We start from the raw sequence: 21,999 nt of genomic DNA, 5'->3' as shown, positions 1-21,999 counted from the left end.
GATGCTGGAAATTGCTCATACTTAAATCACTATTAATTAAAATAAGCCTTAGCTATTCCTTCCTCAACTCCTTACTCCTTTTCCTCTCTCTGCCTCCAAATCAAGACTGAGAAAAAATGTGTAATGGAGACCTACATAACCTCCAACAACTTGCCTTTAGAGGTAAATCAAATTTATTTGGTTTATACTATAATAATACTGCAGTTCTGGTAACTTTTTCTAAAGGTTATTGAATTTTTGTATGACACTTTAGAAAAAATTTTTGCTAAATGCACAGAGTTTAAATGCCCTCCTTGTACATATGCCCTTTTCCAGCAAAATAACTTTTCTCATTCAAATTAACCAGACACTTTGTTCTCTGCTCCCACTTGTCCACACAAAGATTTTTTTTTCTAAAATTTCAGAAGTGCCTCTTATCTGAGGTATGAAGTGAAGGAATTGATTCCAGGTGAACTTTACCTAAACCAACCAACAGTGCTCCCAGTTTCCACAAACAACTGATTTCTGATCTTTGCCACCACTTTGTTTCTCTGGAGAGTTTTCTCAGCAGCATCACACAGCCACATGCTCACAGACATGCCCATCAGATGCACAAGTGGCTTTGGGGAGCAAATCAGACTCTGGATACAATAAGAAAAATAGGAATATTCCTGTGCACATGTGACAGGACAGAGAAGGCAGAGACCACACTACCTCTGCCCCAGGTTTCACTGGATTCCTAAGGCATCGGTCAGAGACATAAGACAAGAGTGAGACCAGTCTGAGGAGGGGCACACAAATGCAAAAGGATATCAACTAGCTGGTCTTCTCATTCTGGTTTAGCATCAGTATGGATCATTATATTGAATTGTGGACCTCCCACCTCTCTTGAGTGTACTATTTTTTCTTTGTTTTTAATTTCTCAATAGATTTTTTTAAAATTGATTAAGAAGCTGAGTTGCAATCTCATCTAGTTTCTGTATTCTAAAGGTTAATACAAGCATCCAAGCATCACATAAACATAACAGCAGCAAAAATCAATCTAGCATGAGACTGAAAGCACAAAATTCACCCTTAATTCCAATTATGGCCTGCTGTATAAGTTTTAAATTTTATGTAAGAAATTGATACAATCATAATTTCCCGCCTCTTAAACCTTTTGAGGAGAAAGGGAAAAAAAAGTAAAACAGAGACTTGGCAAATTCCCTTTTTCACTGATACATGATGACCTTCTTCTAAGATCTTTCTTGGGAAAACTGTAATAATTTTTTTCCTGAAACATTCTAATGTCTACATTAGAAGCTGTCAGTGTAGGGACAACGCTGTGAAGGGTAAATAGAAACAAAACAGATTAAAGGGAATAACAACCTAGATCTTGCTTTTCATACTGGTAAAACACACCAACAATATTTTGAATGCAGTAAAATATATATCTATTTTGCCACAGTTAATATCTGGTGTGAGTTCATGGCTTAGAAAGAGCCTTTGTGCCATCCTTGAAATTACTGCATTCAAAAGGACAAAAACAGGGGTGGAAAAATACCTTTAAAATGCATTTCGCGTTTTCTCCAAGTCCAAAATTACAATTACTACACACTTTATAAGCCTGCAGCCAGTTTTAGTAAACTGCTACTTACAGGTCTTGCATGACAGCCAAGAGATGAAAGTGGTGTGAGTGAGAGTTCTCATTCACTGCTGCTGGCAACCCACTACCTTTCTGATTTCTTTCTTCAGAAACATAGATTAGGTGGGGGAAAATAAGGCAAAGGGTTATTTTTAAAAGTCCTTATTTTCAAATCACTACCCAGGAGCTGTCTGAGTTGGCCTCTTATTAGTTGTCTCTCATCTTCCACCTCTGTCTCCATAGAAACCTTGCAGCAGCATCTCCTTCCTCTCCAGCCTGAAGTCTTTGGATTTGGCTGGTGGCAAGCCTAGCTGGGCAAGCTGGGGGAGGATCATGGCAACACCCCTGCAGTGCTGAGGTTCACAATGCTGGCCCCCTGTCACATGGAGACCTTGTGTACAAAACAGAGAAGTCACCTCTAACCCATCGCACAGACTGCGGCAGACGGCTCATCCCAATCCCAGCTGCTTCCCTTTGCTCTATCACCCTTGCAGAGATGGAAACATGGATTGGGATGAAGGAAACACCTCAGACCTCATAAATTAAACCCCAAAAGCTGGAAAATAAGTGTGGTGGAGGGATACTGAGCTATTTAATCAGCACAGGGAAAGCCATCTGGCTGCAAAGTGGGGCACTTCTCAAACTCTTGCCCAACTTTCCCGGCTTCTAGCAGGGGACAGTATCAGGAAATGGATTTTAAAAAAAAAATCAGTCTGAATATTCAGAGGTACATTGTAATACCATCTCTACTGTGGAAAAACACACTCGAAAAGTCTTTTTTCCATGGTGTTTTTCTATTTAAATGGTTTATCTAGGAAAAAGCCCACTTTTTTTCTAATGTCAATCACTTGTTTTAGAGAGAGACGTACTGAGAATTAACTTGGTTTTTTTGTTTTGGTTTGGTTTTTTTAAAATTTATTTGAATGGCCTGCACATGGATAAAATTGTACTTTTTCTTTTACCTGCTTTAACTTTTCCACCATTATTATTCCAATTGGAATACACCAAAAAAGTATCATTTTGAAATGACAGCTATGAGTCACCAGGTGGCCAAAACTGACTAGTCAAATGCAAAAGAAGTTACTACTCTCTACATACTGCCCAAGGGGACTACTAAAAACTGTAAGCTGGAGAATTGCTCTCATCCAAAGGAGAGGGCATGTTTAGGCAGACAGTCTCTCAGAATGGTTTTCCCTGCCAGCCCAGATAATCTCATTTCAGTTTGAGTAAACCGTTCTTAAAATAAAAAATCTCTGCTCTCAGGCACACAAACAGGAAGATGTGGATTATGGAAACAAAAACACAATAACAACTTACAGCAACTTGCTAACAACAAGGGAGCCTACAAAACATTCGGTATTGAGTAAGAGGTAACAAAATGTATCCTGTGAAAATCCAGGGAAGGCAGGGGCTATCCTCCCGTGTTTTAGAACTACTGCAATGATATAAGAACAAAATTTCTCCTCTTTGCAGTTATTAGGCCCTCCAGACAGTTTCTGTTCATGAGCTGTGTGCACGGTGTGCCAGAACACCAAACAATCTAGAAGAAACAGAACTGATTTTTTATTTTTCCTTTAAAGACTTAACCTCTATATGAAATACGTACTTACTGAAATATGTACCATATGAATGTAGTACATACTTACTGAAAAAATTAAATACATACTTACTGAAAAATCAAACTGCATTACAGAACAGATTTGGAGCTTTGGTGTGTGTGGGTAAGTCTAGAGGTTGCACAATAAACTAATGTGAATATATATATTAATATATATACACACAAAGAGTGTAGAAGGTAACGCTTGTCTATTGTTTTCAATCAAATGCTAAGGCAAATTGACAATCCAAATGTTTATCATGGTGCAAAGAATATATCTGCTTATTGGTATTTTATACATCTAGAGGTGTGAAGAATTTCTAAATATAAAGAATGTGTAAGGACAAATATTAGCTTTAAAGTCCATTTCATGGGCATGGAAGGTGGTGAACAGAAAGAAAAATGTCAGATCTGTGCAACGAGTTTGAACCAATGTGCTGAATGCACACAGCAGTGATCACAAGTTACTTGCCATTATGAAGGTTATTTTCTTCAACATCAGTACACATTTACTCACATAAGCAAATTTTTTGTCAGAACCACTGAGTAGTTCCTTCTTCCAGAAAAGAATTTTCTAAAACCATGCACTTCAACCTACTAGCAAATAGTTGGTTTTCTAATAAAAATTTTCAAAGGTGTTATTTATGGGGAAACAATACTCGGTATTTGTCTGTTACACTTCACTCAATGTTAGGTGTGAATTTGTATTCCTCTCATAGAAAGAAGAGCAGTCTGCTCAAATCAGCGTTCCTGGTATGGGACAGCACAGTTGCCATCTGTGTCAATGCAACAACCCTGCCAAGACATGCCAAGCTCATAGTTGAATTTGACAGAGAATCTTACAGTGCCCCCATCACATTCACTCTCTTTCAATTTACCATACTTCCTCAGTGATGGAAAGCAAATGTTAAACAGCAAAATGAAGGCTGGTTCAGTTTCTAACAATGAGATCATTTTTCAAATCTATGGTTTCCAGCTGATGGCCAAGTGAAAGTCTTGGATGCCTTAGCTCTCCATTCTTAGATGCAAAGGCCCTGTCACAACAACAGGAATACAGATTTTAAGAAGATATTAAACAGTAACGAACATGAGATAGCTACTCTAGTTATTTGTAGAGAACATGTTGCTGCCTATATAGCATAGTTGCTGTAGCAAAATTTAAAAATTTAATGTTGAAAGCTGAGAATAACACTATAAAAATTAATTTCTCCATGCAAGTCAATGCCATCAGCCAGGAGTACACTGCCACCCTTTTCTGATGCCACAGGCCCAGAGGAAGATGACAGTTGTTATTGAAGATAAAGATGATTTTGTAGAAGTGCTTGAGGATTTACTATCAAGAAATGAAAGAGCAGACTTCTCCTATCTCTTTAAAGCAGAGGGCTGGAACCCATGCAATCAATAGCAGTAGACTGAACAAAAGCAGAAGAAGCTAATGGAAATACCTTGACACACTAAAAAAAAACCCAAAAAACCAAAAAACCACAGAGGTAAAAGACACCTCTGGAAATTGTAACCTATCAATTTTAGTAGTGCACCTGCAATTTAATCACAGCATGGCACATTTAAAGCATTGAGAATTGAAACTAGAATTCAAGGGGGTCTACATTCTCATTCAGGTTTAAGAGAATAACATCTTCGTCTAACAGATTGACCTACAGACTGTTCCAAAAGATTTTTGCAAGAAATGACAATAACAGTGTGGAGCAAGAAACACTGGATCAGATGTCTCTCAAGATGCAAGTGCAGAGAAGAGAAGCATCCTAATCACACATTATTTGACACTCAAAATCACCGAGGCAGGTGGCTTTTGCTCCAGAAAGTGGAGGAGCAAGAGGGGCAGAAGTGTAACAGAGCTGCCTGTCTACTAACACTGCTCTAGCTCCTGCTGAGGGCTGAGGATGGACCCAGGCCAAAGGGCTGACCTGCCCTCTCCAGCCTCGTGCCCTGCTAGAGCTCTCTCTCCAATGCAGGCACCAGGATGTGAGCAGCCATGCAATCAGCTGGATCAAGTGATTGATCCAGCTGAAAACTAACCCTACCAGAGAAAGAAAAGGAAGATTAGTTTTCAGTTGATCAGCAAAGCTTTGCCTGTCCTTTCTTCAACAAAGAGGAGACAGGACCAGCAGTTTCTCTGGCATTGCTGGCCCAGGTCAGCAAAGCTGCTGCAATGAAATGCTCCTGCTCACTCCTCCATGCACACAATCACAGCGCTGCCAGCCAGGTGACCCTTCCTCAGATGCTTTACATCACAGAGGTATTTAGTTTGGTGGAGGACAGCTTGGCCTGAAGTTCAAGCAGACTCAAGTTAGAGAGCAAGTGGCCCAAAATATCTCCAGCCAAAGAGGTGGTAACTACTTCTTTCTTGCATTCTAAAGAGAGAACAACATGTCAACCTGTACTTGAGGCCTGACTTTTTTTACATAATTGGTCAATAGTATCATCAAGATGATTGAAGATGATGAAATTGATAAAGAGACAAAGCAAAGTGCTCTCACTCAGCCAGGCTCTGGTAGAACCTATTGATTTACAGCAAACCAAACAATGTGGGAAATAATATTCAGACAACCTTGTGAGTGTATTTTGGTTGCCAGTTCATTTCAACAAAATGGACGCTATTCAAAGCCACATTTCTCAGAAACTTTAAGCTAACTACACACACTCTCTCTACATAAAAACACAGAAATTAATATTAAAGATTATGATAGAGGGTACAGAATTTTCAAATAAACAATTAGAGAGGAACCAAAATTAAGGTTGATGATGAAATCAGAACTGGCCCTATTATAACTATCTTTTTCCTGTTTTGGATAGGACCCCTATCTCATTAAGTGCACAAGAAGGCTGTTACTGAATACTGGATTATTTAATCCAAATTACTCTGTTCCCAAGTATCTTTGGTCTGCAGAGTGATACCCAGACAATAGACATGATGAGAAGGAGAGGAGGGATGTCACATTGATGATACCTGGATCAACCACCAAATGTTAAAGGGCTTTGTTCTGTTCATCATCAAATTTGAAAATCCTGCTCTGTAGGCAAAATAACAACATGAGCCACTGAGACACTGCTTCAATCCTCTACAAAACTTGAATCAATAAGATATCTCAAAAGAGAGGCAAGGACTGTGGAGAGTCAGACACTGAGCTATGGCAAAATTCACCAAGAAATTAAGAATAAAAATACATTAGAGCCTTAGATCAATTAGGTAAATACAAATGCATATGTGACAACAAATGTTGACCGTGATAGAGACGAATGTGTGATGTTTGCTTGTGTGAGAGCAAGAGGATTGCCCCCAGCCTCGGGTGGATGACTCTGTTGTCCCAGTTGAAAGGAAGAGGAACCAAGGGCTTTTACCAGTAAAACAAATACTTTGCTCAATATTTATGGCCAGGGGCAAGAGCAGGATGGGTAAGACAGACCTTATCTGGAAGCTACTGCACTTGGTGTCCCTAACATGTGAACTGTGCCAAAGGAAAGGGAAAAAACAAGCCCAACACATTAATTTTATAATTCCTCTGCATTATTTTACTAGTGTATGACCTATTGTAACCTAGTAGGTGTAGAGAAAACCTTAGTCAAAATTAGTGTACCTTTCAGAAATTTATTCCTGCACAGTTTTGGCTTTATCCAAAATTCAAAAAATCATGGGAAGTGGTTTTACATGTCACAGCTTCTTCACTCTGGGTACATGTGAGAGAATATGTGTACTTCTCATGGAGAACATGAGAGTGAGAAAAAGAAACCAGCAAGATTTATGATTATGTACTTATTTATACATAAGATTATTACATAATCCTTTTTTTCTTACAAAGCAGACTATTAGTTCACTAGTAGTGAACCATTCACTATTAGTGAACTGTTATAGATCATACCGAGTATGTCCAAATATGTACATGTTACTGGCAAGATTACATGCAAAACCATGCATTTAATAGGGATTTTAGGGATGCAAAAATAGCAGGATTTTTCACTGTTTATCTTTGTTTCAAAACCGGGACTATAAATCAGCTAAAAAGGCAGCTGTTGACAAGAAATGATAATGACTTTATACACATATGACCACTGATTAAAATAAGCTTATAAATTTTCCTGTTTTCTTGCAATAAATTGCAATTTGATGGATTCTACCTATAAATTTTCATAAATGGAAAGTCTGGTACAAAAACTGAAACTATACTGCCAGTAAAGGAAACTAGTTTCATAAACTGAAGGAACTCCCAAAAAACAGTAAGGATTTTTTTCCTCTCACTTCGGTACTCCACCGAAGAGGTAGTGACATTTTTGCCAGTTAATCCACACTCTTTTATTATGCTCTACTGGAATACAAAGACAGAATGTCTGCATTCGCTCCTCTTAAGCGGAATTCTGTAGCTTTGAAGAGAGTACTTCATAATACACTTGCATTTTAGATGACCAAATCCTAACAAGAAGAATAAGGATATACTGAGTGTCCTGATCTTACAAACATTTATTCCAAAAGCAATTTATGCCTAAGCATGCAGAAACCAGTTAACTTAAATATAAGTGTGCAAAAGACAAAAGATACAAACCCTTAAATAAAGCTTCATTAGTTGCTGTATATTAAATGAGAAATTTTCATAAGATCAGCAAACTAGCAATTCTTTCCTTGCATTTGCAGAAACAATAAACACTGAAACACATTATAGTAACAACAACGTCCTCTTGATTAGTATTTTTAAAATATTTTTTTTCTAAGACATTTCTCTTCCAAAAACATGTCTTTTTGTTTGTTAGTGCTTATATTAAATCTCATAAAATCTACTTCCAAGTGTGGAGGACTGATTTAAGAGGTTCTTATTGTATAAAGCAGTCAGTAGGTGAACATTGGACTATTACTAAACACCTTTATAGAAAGAAAATCCAGGTTAGTTCTGTAACTAACATCCCAGACCATTTTTAGGAATAGCTGCTAATAACTCTTAAAAGCCCTGAAGCAGTAGCACTATTGTGAACTAACCCCAAGGAACTAGCTCTGCAAATTCTGCTATCAATCTGATACTGCAAAGCAGCTCAGTAGTTCCAGAAGCCTTTGTAAATTCCATCTCTGAGAATTTATTTCAACAACAGTCATCTACTGAGTATACGGGGAAAATCTGTCACCACTGTAGATTCAAATGTTAAAAAACCACCTCAGGAGAACTAAAAACTGCTCAATTAAAATACTAACCTTCACTGTAGCCTAATATTAAAAATAAGCTATGAAAAGAAATCAGGCTTCAGGAACTACTACTTTTTTTTCTAATGCACTACTTTTAAAAGGCATACAAATGAAGAATGATTTTTGTCCAAAGCTATGCTGAACTCTATTATATCCAGGTATTCTTCATATTTTTTAAAAGAAAAAGTTTGGGGGTTTTAAGCATTATATTTATAATACTGTCAAGTACTAAGATCAGCAATTTATCTGACTTCTCCCTCTGCGGAATACTAAACCTACAGTAGCAAATTTTGCAGGAGCCATTTTAACATCCAGCTTTGTATAGTTTTATATATCTATTACTAATATATCTGGAAATAAATCCCTAACAAAAAACTAAATAATAACAATAAAATAACAATGACCAAAAAACCCAGCAAAATATGTTGCTTTTGCTACTGTCTATTCCATATCACGTCTGTTCAGTGTTTGCACATCCTGAATGGCTACAAGTAATTTCAATGCAAAAAAATTTACTACTCATATCATGAAAACCATTCTCTATTCTCAATTACCTCTTAGAACAGCTCCTACTGAAAGAAGTTCTAATATAGATGAAAGACTAAGCACCACTAAGAACCGCACAAGTAGTACATGTCTGGAAGTTTCATATATCTGCTATTACTCAAAAACAAGGAACTTGCCCAGGAAATTGGGAATTTCCCGCAGCTAGGACACAGTTTATTTGAATGCAATTACTTTTGCAGTTAGTAATAGGAAAGTGTCAGGCAAACAGCATAAGACATCATATTTGTGACTTTTTAATGTCTGTTCAGAATAAATAAATTCATAATTGATCAATTATATATTCAGGCTGGGAAACACAATGCTAGCCTTTCATTGTCCACGGACACACAGTCTCATCACCAGAGAGCACAAATGAAATGCTAATGGCAGAGAAGATGAATGCCAATTTCCTTCACTTTGCTCCAACTTTCAGTGGCTCTCTACAATAAAAGATAGCTATTTGTGGAGACTGGCTTGTTCCATACCATTAACTCAGAACAAAACATATTTTTAGTGGGACAGCAGTGTTTACTTGTAAGAACTGATGAATTGTACACCACCATTTATCACTTGTAGACAAAGACATTCAGGCACAATTTTGGACATAAATCAAGGTACATGCTCCTAAATAAAAAAGGGATTGCTTAAGTCCCTAAAACTGCATAGATTGAGGTCAGATTGGCCATAGCAACCAAGAATGGTACTTAGGCCTTCAGTAAGACTTAGCAACCAATAAATGAGCTCAGATCTCTTTTCATCTCCACTGGTGTGAAAGCCAAAATTAAAAAGATTAGATCACGCTGCACCCATCACAATAGACTTCACAGCGAAAAAGTCATTTCTAGCCTTTGATTCACATCCAATAAATAACATTCATCCCTTCCATAATGAACAACTTTCAAAGTAAATTGAATCTCCATAGTGCTGCTTTCCCTTGCTGCACCATATTTACATAACAATATATCACAGGAAGCTCAGAGTGGGTCTTGCAAATGGAAGACATGTCTTTAGCACTGATTACACTATACTCAGCTTTAAAATGCTTGCCATTTAAGCATAATGAACAGTAGATTATAATAAATAATAACCAACACTTTAAATCTTGCAGTATGAAACTTTGACAATTTCAATATGGAAATTTCATAGTAAACAGCTCCCTCCCCCTTTCCTTTGAGTCCTTCCATTTGAGGATATTCAGCAAATTCTACTTTCCAGGAGCACTGATGATACTATCTGTCTCGTGTTTCCAGGAAAAGGGATAGTACGTTATTTCATTTTTACTGCCTCTTTTTGCACTGCTCCTTTTCTCTTTTATATATCTTTTCAAGTACTTGAACAATTCTTTTTAATGTTCCAAACACATCAGTAACCTATTACTTCAATCTCACACAAAGCACTAAGTACTGCTCGTTTTCCTCTCCCTAGAGCAGTAGTAATTTGTAAATAGCTGAAGCTGATCACAGCTGCAGGAATCTAACACAGATCTAACACACGAAATAAAAAAAACACATCCAGCAAATGTTTGTGTTGTATTGCTACTGTGTGCTGTGTATTTCCCCGTGCTGAGTTTGTCACTATTACAAATACAATGTCATTCCCTTCTTACTGCAGGTTGCATAAATTGATGTTTAAAGGAGTGTTTGACAGAAATATATCGAAACAAAAATTCTACACCTAATTAAAAACATGTAGGAATAATTTCAGCCCTCTGCAGCAACAACTCATGTAGATTATACTATGTGAACTCAGCAGGGAACCTCATTAATTTTTAAAACTCTCTGACCCTAGTGCAGTTAAGGGTGTAAAAATAATTACGAATTAGGGTTGAGGGAGCACTGTTTTATTATTGCATGTGTGCTATCAGCTACACAACATTTTATCCTATATGGATATTTATGATAGCTAAGCATAATTTTAACACAGCCAAAATAAATTTCAAAAATGCAAATATTAGAGATCTTATATTTTCAAGAGCATAACTATAGTAGCCACCACTTCCACAAAAAGAAAGCCTGTCAGCTCTCTGCAAACATTCTCATAGCACAAAGCACGTCAGTTACAGATTAAACGCTAGTAACAGCCTGGATACAACAGTAAACTAAGATATTTCTATAACCAGGCATGTTTGCAATCTACCAATTTCTAACTTATTTAGAAGGCTATAAAATACTTGGCAGAGGGTATAAATAGTCTCTCTTACCTAAAACTTGTCAGAAGAAAGATCCTTCTCCATTGTTGTCACCTCCAGTGCCCCCTCTTGCCACCATGGAGATTGGTTCTGCTATGTTTATTGCTCTGTGCCTCAGTTACAGCCGTGACACTAATCTGCCTGCACAGACCAGCAAAGGGGTGTGTGTGGGTGTGCGAGTGTGTGTGCGTGTGAGAAAAGAGAGCCTGCTGACTCGAGGACTGGGAACCTAAACCTCAGGCCAAGTCAAGGCTGAATGAAAATGATCAAAGCTCTATCCCTCATCAACAGAGTAGACAAGATTTCTCTCCCCCCTCCCAATGAGAAGCAGGGCTGTCATTAGGGATTCCCACTAAAAAGCCTCTAACGGAGGCAGACCTTCTCCAGACTGCTAGTGCTTGCCCAGCAGCCCGTGCAGAATACAGGTAGCTATTGTTCCTGAGACAGATATGTAGCCAGCCACTCAGACTCTGACAGATCTCAACAAACCAGTGAGCCTGCCTTCGGTTTAACTCTTTATTTACTAGCCGTTCACTTTTTACAAAGATCTCCTTTTGCCCTGGAGAGGGAGGGACAGGGAAAGTAAAAAAAGAAAATCATTAAATTTTTCTGGCTTTGTTAAGAAAAATGTTTCATGTACATAGGCAGTAATCCTATAAAATTTAGGAGCATTGACTTTCCTTTTGAAATCTCATCTAGTCTGTTGCTGGACAACACAGCAACAGCGCACTTCAGCAGTAAAATAGGATTCCAAGCCTGTAAGGGAAATAAGTCCTGCTCTGCCTTCATCTGAATTTTCATAATTCATGGGGAAATAAAACAGCTGGAATAGATAACACACATCCTTGCTCATATAATCCAGATATTAAGAAATACAGAAATTTAGTGCAAAAGCTTCAGCAGTTTTTCCAACAGACATTTTAAGCATTTACTGAAAATGAAGTTAGCATCTCCAGCAGCAAATTGTGCTAAAGCAAGTACATAGTAATTAGCTGGCATAAAAAGCAGAGATACTAATTTCAGCCTCATAGTAGTTATATGCTTCTATGGGGAGATTTTATTTGCACAAAAAGTTCTGGGTTTTTTTAAATTTTCTATGACATGGAGCTTAATCTTTTATTTGCAAAGACATGGTCAATGAAGCTGTTGGAGGAAATATCCTCACACACTCTGTGCTTGACTTTTAGGAAGTAATGTGATTTTATATTAAAAGCTGTGTGCTTCATTCTGTATAACTATTGTATAAGTTCAAGCCAGGCATAGACTTCAGCTTTCAAACACTTTTTTCCCTTCTTCTGTGTAAGTCAGTCTTAATTTTATTTCAGGCATATTGTAGTAGGATGTGTATATGCGTGGGTATACTTCCCTTAGGTTGGTTTGCTTGGATTCCTTTAAAACAAGTTTAAGGCATAAAGATTGAAGATTACCAGCAGCATTTTCTTGTGCCAATAAAATCAGATTTATAAAATGCACAGTTAAAAAAAAATTAAAATCGAGACTGCTAACACAAGAGCAAATTAGAGACACGATGTCAAAAGCAGTATTTTACCCTGACAGACCCTATCAACTCAGAGGAGCCTTCCTACCCATTACAAATAAACAGTCATTTCATCAGCAACTTCCAAATGACATGCTAAAAAACTGCACGTGATTTAATTTGAAAGTTGCCAATGGTCACATTGGAGTGTTTCAAAGCAACCTTTTCTGCATGTTTGAGAATTTAATTACATTCCTACCAAAATGCCAGGCATTCAGAGCCACTCACAATTCTTCCAGTGCAGTGAGGAAACAGACAAACAGGAAAGCAAACCGGAGTCATTCAGTGTAACACGCCCTGTGTGGCAGAATACCTCTGGCCTACTCCATGCATTTTTAAGAACCAGGACTTTGCATTCAAAAACCTTGTTGCCATTTAATTCCAGAATATCTCTTTCATATCAATTGGAATATCAGTTTTTAATGATAGGCTTATTCTTTGTACTGTGATTTTTATCATCAGTTTATGTAAATGCCTGGCTCTATGTAGCAAAATAGCTTTCAGTTATAAATGTGTTCGCTATTTACTAGTGTTCTTAGACAAAAAAGATTAATTTATTATGAATTCTTAAGCACTGTGCACCAGTTTTCCTTCTATTTGAGTAAACTAGTAACAAACTCCTGCCACTAAATGAAATTTAAAATTTCTGGAGAAATCTATGCCAGGAAGATCCTCTGTATCTGGTGTACAGCATGGAAAAACTGGTGAGAACATGGCCATGGAGCTGCAACAACAAAAGCCTGTAGGAGTACATGTCACTGTCTGGAAACACCCTCCCTGCCCAGCACGTGCACTCTGCTGCCAAACAGAGACCACCAGTACCACGCCATGGAAAGCCTGTTTTGAAGCCCTGCTAAAGACCATGTGACAAGCTCCTGAGCACGGTCACATTTGATTCCAACCTCTGGCAAGGCCTTGCTAAGGGTAATAACCCTGAGGTATTTCACCCTGAGTCCAGGATCCCACATGTGTTCCAGTGCTGTGTTGTCGTGGTATGTGCTCATCTGCTGCTGGCTGCTCATGGAATCTCCATGAGCACACAGGCCATTCAAAAGCATTGGCAAATATCCCTTTGTGGGGGTTTCCCTTTATGGGAGGAGAAGAATTAAAACTTTCTGAAGGGAGCTCATGTTGGAGCTGGGCACTTTGTGGGAAGACACAGAAGCTGGTGCTTGCTATGAAGGTGTGATTTCCTCCTCCTCCTCCTCAGAAAATCTCCCCATTTTTACTGGAACAATCCTCAGACTGCATTCATGAGGAAAATGTCTTTCTTCATCTTTGGAGAGAAGTATTCTGCCCAAAGACTTTCATGACCTCTGAAAGTAACCTTTGAGAGAAGCAAATGGCCACTCTTCCCAGTCAAGTCTACTCCAAGTCACCAGTAACTGATTTCTTACTGTAAAGTATAAGTTATGGGATTTATGTAAAGGATGATGTTTGGTTACAGTGGTTGGCCCTAATTCTTATTCTCTCCCTCCCTCTATTTCTTTTTCTAGTTCTAAACAGCAGAAAACACACAAGCACTAAGTGGAAGGGGAAAAGGGGCCACTTAAGGGGAAGGAAAAGCAAGGCTTTTTTCCTTTTTTCTTTTTAGTTGTGTGTAATCTACTAGAAGTAGGCATTATAGACACAACACTGGATAACTAATCTCACATACCGTCAGATATTTGAACAGTTTGAATTTTATTCCCAAAAAGAGAACATAAAGAAAGCCAGGTATGTCTTGTATAACAATTCTGCATCTGAGAAATTTGCTTGAGAACAGACTGCTGGAGTAATTTCTTTCAGCTAACCCACACAGACCCACTTTGGCAAACAAAGGCACACACCAGTATCACATATCCATTTTCCTTTGGAGATTCCATTTTAACGATTCTGTAGTAAATACTTTTGTATTTAGAAACTATTCATGACAGATATTAAAAACCAGTGTTTCAGTAACTCTCTTACAGAGGTGAAATGCACATAATGTATTAAAATATGCAACCTCAATTAACCTTTTGCCTCACTTTGTGGACAAACCTATCCATAAAAAGTGAGCTCCCTCCATGATCAAAAGTCAGTTTTACAACTTCACATTGTTTGTGCCTAGTTCCCCATATAAAAGAACGTAACAGGAGGTAATCTTCATGAAGTGCAATTTAAATTTAACTCATTGTTATTCTTGATCTTCATTTCCTTAATACAAAAGCTGCAGTAAAAACATCATATAAGAAAGCATTGGCTTTTTAAAAATCAAAATATGTTTATTCACTATGTGGTAGCTAGACTTCATTTATCTCAGAAAATACTGAAAAATGTAAGATAGCAAACATAAAGATATAAAAATATTTAGACTGAAGCTATTACCTATTTTGCTTTGGATGTAGGCAAGTGCAGCAGGTAGTTTAGGAAAGAACTTGCAATTAACATACGTTCAACTATGATATTTATGTTGCCATTTGTATACGGTAACTTAAAACAAACAGTCTATAAGGAAACTTTAACATTCCCAAAATTTGGTATGCACATTATTAAAAAACTGGTTTTCTTAAAAATGCTCTTCTAAAGAGCACAACTTTTTTTCCCCCTCAACTTTTTGACAGAAACATAATTAGAGTATTGCATTCTCCACTAGATGCATTGTCAGGGATTACAACTCATCAAGATAATTACAAACATTCTACATAAAGGCATAGGAAACCAAGATCAGAGGTAGATTTCTCCAGTTCACATTCTTCCTACAGATTACATTTTTGAAATGTGATCTGTTGGAGAAAATGAGTGGAAGGTGACAGTATCTTTTTTTTTTCCTCCTCTGATTACTTTAGAGCTAACATCAGCAGAGCAAAGTACTATTCAAATAAATCATTTTCTTTCTGTAAAGTTTCAGATTCTGAGTCCCAAATACACGCTTGATAAAACCTCCCTCCATTCAACACCAAGCCCAAACATTTGCCTAGCTAACTAGTAGTACATGAATTACAGCAACAGAGCATATTCACACATTTAGAGTGAATTAAACCATCTCTTCTGAAAAAGTTTACTTTTTAAGTCAATCTTGTACCTAGTTCCAGATCAAGACAAGAGATAAATAGAATAAATAGAATAAGATATTGTCTTTAAAAAATCCCCAAACAAATAAAAACCCACAAAACATACCCCAAATCCCCTAAAAAATATCAACACCACCCCAAATTTGTTGAACATAAATAGAAATTTTCTCCTTGCTTCCTTAAGAACAGTGATTTAAGTAAGCACACTATGCTACAGACATCCAGTTTGCCAAATTACTTGTTAGCAGGAATTATTGTTTATCACTTGTTGTCATCACCTTGGATGGATTTGGACTTACTGTTGTAAGCACTGATCCCTGGGAGTTGCTGTTTTTCGAAGGGACACTTTTTGAAGTAAAGTAGTTGGATGGAGAAAGGCAATTCAGAACTGCCCCTGTGGCTTCAACCTGCCGCGGATAGTTTTCTTCCTTGGAATCTTTTGATAAAAGCCAGAACACAACCTGATTTATTAATGTAGCAAAGTCATTACAATTCAGAGCTAAAAATGTTATTGGACTTCCCTCCAGCTAGTGCTGTTTAAGCAAGCCTTTAAAAAGCAATTTAATTCCATTCCACAAAGTCAAATTTCCTCCACAGATAATTGGTTTTCATTGTATGTATAAAAAGCTGCAATGAAGTCAATAAGTCAAACTATATATTTTCTTAGAGTTATATTTGTTACTGAAGGACTGACCTGCTCCTGACAGAGTTGTATTGTCTCTATTTTTCTACTGTTAACCTGGAATCTTTCTGTTAATAACACAAGCACACTCTATAGTAGTATTTACCAATGTACTATGAAATCCGAACATAATCAAGAATTCTTCTGGCCTCTCACATTTATAGCCAAATAACTTTATGCTGTCAGCTGTCATAGATTAAACCTTCATATATATACTTATTGAATAAGAGTTAAAGCATTCACACCATTTTGAGAGCTTAAACAGTCAGAAAGTACTTGCCTGGCTTGGGTCATTATCAGTATATTTGAAAACTGCCACACTAAAGCAAATATTAAAACCCAATTTTGTGTATATATATATATATAAATAATATACAATAGTATGTATTACTCATGGGCATGTTCATATTTAAAGAGCCTGGGAACAACAGTGCTCTTTTGAGCATCTTGAAATATCAGACTTGGAAAGCTTGCACACTAATAACAGCACAACAGCAATACAAAGAAATCCAAAAGCTATCAAAGTTGGAGATGCAAAAATAGGCATGAAATATTTATACAACTAAAAACACTTCACAAAAGCCCCACACTCATTCAAATCTTTTTCATAGCAGATACTTATGACTAAAAACAATCTTCCATCTCAAGCAGCCAAATACAATAAAAATACTTACCAGATACCTTCCCTTGCTTTGAATTAATGTATTTCGCTTTCTTTTTCTTTTTTTTTTCCTAATAGGACAAGGAGATTCATATTTAAAAGCTGTATTAGTTACTGTCCTCCTGCTCCCGCAGCTCTTCAGTTGTAGGAATGGAGGAGCTTGGCTGGTATTGTTTTGAGATAAAGAGAATGGCCCGTGTGAGCCAAGATATTCTGTACTGTCTGATGATCTCTGCAGTGTTCTTAAACTCCTCCACCAAGACAGGTTTGTTTTTTTTTTTTTTTTTTTGCTGTCTGTTGTCCAAACAGGTTCATCAGAGCTCTTACAGCCACCTTCATTTTTCGGTTGCAGAGGCCCTAAGTGCTGAGAGGAGAGAGCTTTCTTTCTCTCAGTATTTATTTGCTTTTGGATTGGAGGAAGAGGCTGAGAGATTTTCAATTTGAGATCAAAGACAAGCACATGCAATGGGACGAAACATAGTTTTCTCAATTGTGCTCAGAATCGTAGTCCCTGAGTTCCCACACTCGGTGCTCTCAACTCTGTAAGCTTTGCAGGGTAAAAAAGATGGATAGTTATATATACACACACACACACAGAGACGCACGTAGACACGCACACACACACACACATATTTTAAATATATTAGTTTTCCCCCTTGCAGCACTGCAGTCTCTCTATTGTCAAATAATAACTGTATCTGAAAAGAAAGCACTTAATAAGGCTAAGGTCAGACTGCTTAGACTTGGCATTTGCTGCGATAACAAATCGGAGATGATAGCATCGTACAGATTTATGAATTTTTTGCCCCCGCAGTCACAAACATCAGACGTTTACTTTATAAAGAAAGCTTTTAGATTCTTCCTGCAGTTTCCATAGTGATTTCATTTTTTCTCTTTTATCACAGATTGGCTGAAGTACTGCTACCCTTTGTGCTTTAAAAGGCTTGTGCTACCAACTGTCGATATAAAGGCACTGTAGCTAAAGCACACATACAACACAAACTGTCAAAAATAATTGAAACAGATAAATACTGGCTGAAAAAGGTTTTGCTATTTTCTCTGCTTGTCCTGAAGAGTACAGTAGAATAGTATTTCATTTGAATAAATGTAATTAACTTGAGCCAACCACACTTCTGTTCCATTTCCCATAACCAATGATACTTCTATTAGAGCACTTGTACATAGAAAAATTACTTTCTTCACAAAAAGTTTCAATACAGCCTACATCAAGCAAAATGGCTATATTTTTTAGTTATAAATGAAAACAGATTCATTAATTTTTGGATTTTTCTAAAGACACTGCTTTTGCCAATTATATTCTCCCTCTAAGAAGTTTATTCTTTCAGAGAACAGGATGATTTAAGGAAGAATTACACTGTTTCTGGCAAAGCAAACAATACTCTCTCCTGCTGGAGAGATAACCACCTTTCAAAGTAAGCCTAAAGGATTAGTTTCTGTTTAACCTCTCGCTAAACAAATGAGACCACCATCTTCTCCACAAAACAGAACTCAGCTAAGTAAACACATCTCTTCAGTTATCATTCCTTTAAAAATGTGGTCTTTAGATTGCAGAATGCAAGCACAGTATTTCCCTACCCCTCGTTTAACCAGCTGAGCAGAAACTGGGTGTGTGGTTAAACCCAGCCATTTCCTTCACTCTCATGAGTTTCTATACTTGTGAGTCACAAATGATCTAACTTATTCAAAACACTGAATTCCTATCATGTAAAGATACTACAAAACTTTTTGAGTTGGAAATTTTCCAGGTTACTATAAAAATAATGAGTTTCCTTACATTCATACAATAATGGAAAAGGTAGTGCAAAATTCACATGGACAAATATCTTAAAACCCAACAGAAAACAGTAAAGTTTACAAGATATTTTAATTTAGAGGAAAAAAAAGAGAGAGAGAAAAACCAGACATTTTGGATGCATTTATGATAATTAATTATTTCCAAACAGATTATATACAGAAAGCTACCAAGCTCCCTATTTTATTGTCATCTATTTATACAGTGAATTATACAACTGACTTTTGCTTTTGGAATATTAAAGTCGACAGCCACAGCCACTAAATAGGCACTAACTGTGAGCATAAAGTGTGTTAGTACTTACAATAAAATTTATTGGAAAAAAGAATTTGCAGCAAGGTGTAAGTGAAGAACTAAATGTAAACAAACAGCCGAGAGTTACTAAGACTGTGTTGATTACTGAAATACTTCACAAGTGGTCCTGGCCAAAATTGGGACAGAGAGATGCAGCAGTTTTTGGAAAGATGCAGAGACAGCTATTGCTGCCCTGGGACACGAGGGTGGGCTACATGAACTCCCTAAAGTCCTGTTACCCCTTGGCAAACAGCCACTAAACTGCCCCTTGTAGCAAACCTGACAGAATCTGAACCTACACTTCGTATCTATTTTCCCCCAGAACCCTCTCAGGGGCCATTTAATGAGTGTATTAAGTAGTGTGTTCAAGTAATCAACATTATCTGACTCACAATGATAAATACTGCCTTTGTGCAGATTTTTGCGGCATTGGAAAAAAAAGTAACCCATGCTAGACATTCGTGAGTAGAACTCTGACTTTCCAATAAGATTATGACTTTTCACACCCCCTATTTTAAACACTAGTTATTTTAAAATCCTGTGTGCACACATACCTCAGCACGAACCTTGAATCACTGAGGAGAATTTCTATGCAGCAAGGGGGAAATGCAGATCCTTATAAATAACTCATCGGTAAAAAGAAATATGAAAAGCTTTTTCTCTGAAGGGATAAGGATAAGAAATTTGTCTTTTACAAAACACAAATCTTTCAAGATGGTTTCATCCTACCTAAAAACACTAAATAATGGTCTCATAGTATTTTATTTCCAAACTTTACATGTATAAGATGTTCAAGATCTTTCTGCAAGATTCACAAGGCAACTGACTTTCTGGGGATTGTATGAAACTGTTGAACTTATCCTCAGTCTTTCCCTAAGCCAAGTTACCCTCAGGAATTTACTTTTTTAGAAGGAAAACGCAAACTAAGTTTTTTTCTTTTTAACTGTTGGAGACTGAAGAGGGCATTTGAAACGAAGAGTTGACTAGCAGTCTACAATAAAAAAAGAATTTCATGCTTCTTTGCACACAGCTCTGCATATTCTCCTTGGAGAAAACTTAAATACAGCAGGAATGTGCTAACTAAAGTAAGTAAATATTTGTTGCTGTACTCTTTTAGTTAAATCTCTTTTAATAGAAATGATTCTTCAGTCATACAGCTGACAGGCATCCAGGACATTTACTCATTCTCTTCATCAAATAAGAAAAATAGGTCAAGCTCAGAGTGTGACAATCCTTCCTCCTGTCATACTCTGCAGGTAGACCTCACACAGACACTGTTAGTCTTTTAGCTTAGGCAGTAGAGGCCAACACTTTTAGATCTCATATTTATTCATAAAATTCATAGTTTAAAAAAAATCTACTGAGAATTCCCCATCCTCAAAAATTCTTGAGCAATGAGACTCTTTTTCTCAGCCTCCAGATTAGAGTGGGAAGGGGCAGGGGAACAGAGTACATAGCTAAAGAAACAGGCTATATAATTACTGGTTTATTCACCTGAAAACTACCCACAAAAGAAACTAAAAATATTTTTCCTGGACATATAGGGAGGGATCATGTTCTTTAAAAGATAAAAGAAACATCCTTTGTTTCACTCATATAGTGCTTTCTTAATTTTTCCTTCTGGGGAAAGCAATTTGCTACTTTCTCTGATTTTCCAAAACCGTCTTCCACACAAAATGTGCTTAATCAAATACCAAAAATCTGCAACCTGCTGTGAGACATGAACTACAAAATATTTTAAAGTTTGCAGTCCTAGTTCGATCAGTCAAAAACTCTGCAGTCTTAAATCATAGACTATCTCAAGTTGGAATATACCCATAAGGATCACCAAATTCAACTCACTGCTCCTCAGAGGACTACCTATAACTAAATCATTTGACTAAGAGCTTCATCCAAATGTTCCTTGAACTCTGTCAGGCTTGGTGCTATGACAACTTCCCAGAGAACTCCATTCCAGTGATCAAACACCCTCTGGGTGAGGGACCTTTTCCTAGTGCAAACTCTGAACTTCTCCTGATGCATTTTCATTCCATTTGCTCTTGTCCAAACGAACTCCTGATTTATTTACCCACCAGCATGAGAAGCCAGTAGCATATTTTCTATCTGTCAGAACCAATGCCAGTAGCATGAGGAATTCCCTGTCTAAGGTATCCATCATTTTCTGAGAAAGACAACCAAAAGTCTCCACTGAGATTTTTAAATATATATTTAGAAATAAAAATAAGGCAGACTTTTGGACTATCTTTAGGATCACAAAGATATTTCTCTTGTACAGTACATGGAATCTAAGAAGACACTTGCTTCCTAATGAGAAATGAAATAGCAAAGTACAGGAGGTGAAGCACAAAGTCAGTCAGAGCCAGTTTAAAGCTCCTAAAGTTAAAAACTTCATTTGGGTCAGTGTCAGAGAATACAGAAGTGCTTTGCACCTTTCAGTGACATCTCAACTAGAAAAATATGCAGATATAAAACCGTTTGCTGGAAACTCTCCTTAATGAACGAAAGCATCAGATGCATTCAGAAGAGTGTCAGCTATAAATCAAGGACAGAACTAACTGCTTATGACAGTTTAGCAGAAAATTTGCACACAGATTTTCCCTTTCAAAGAGATGGAGAGACAGAGTTGTGTTACACAGAAAATCTTTGAACATACCTCATTCTTCATCGTAAAAAGACACAGCAAATTTTTGCTAGAACACAGCTACTCTGAATGCCATTACTGTTGTACCTAAAACTGCTCCAGCATATAAAGGCACCTTCTTATCACTGGAAATCAACAACTAACCACCTTTTAAAATAAATCCTTTTTAAGTCATGTCTACTGGAACATTTGTGTGAGATTATGCACAACGACTTCT

At 37.1% G+C, this 21,999-nt stretch overlaps 1 long non-coding RNA gene across 2 annotated transcripts in view; it reads right to left on the bottom strand.

Moving 5' to 3' along the window:
• The window catches only part of LOC119708518, a 78,748-nt gene extending 60,011 nt beyond the window's left edge, over window positions 1–18,737 (bottom strand). The window contains exons 1-2 of one of the 2 annotated variants that reach the window (XR_005259093.1): window positions 17,048–18,737; window positions 15,991–16,127 (exon numbers count right to left, since the gene is read on the bottom strand). This is a non-coding gene — a long non-coding RNA (uncharacterized LOC119708518). Of the gene's footprint in view, window positions 1–11,131; window positions 11,545–15,990; window positions 16,128–17,047 lie in introns of those variants that run through there. The other variant, XR_005259094.1, reaches the window with a different exon arrangement.
• Window positions 18,738–21,999: the final 3,262 nt, after the last annotated feature.

The sequence above is a fragment of the Motacilla alba genome, chromosome 1A (genome assembly GCF_015832195.1).
Source record: "Motacilla alba alba isolate MOTALB_02 chromosome 1A, Motacilla_alba_V1.0_pri, whole genome shotgun sequence".
In the NCBI taxonomy this organism is placed as follows: Eukaryota; Metazoa; Chordata; class Aves; order Passeriformes; family Motacillidae; genus Motacilla; species Motacilla alba.
Note: the sequence above shows the minus strand (reverse complement) of the source record. Positions and strands in the feature narration are given on the sequence as shown.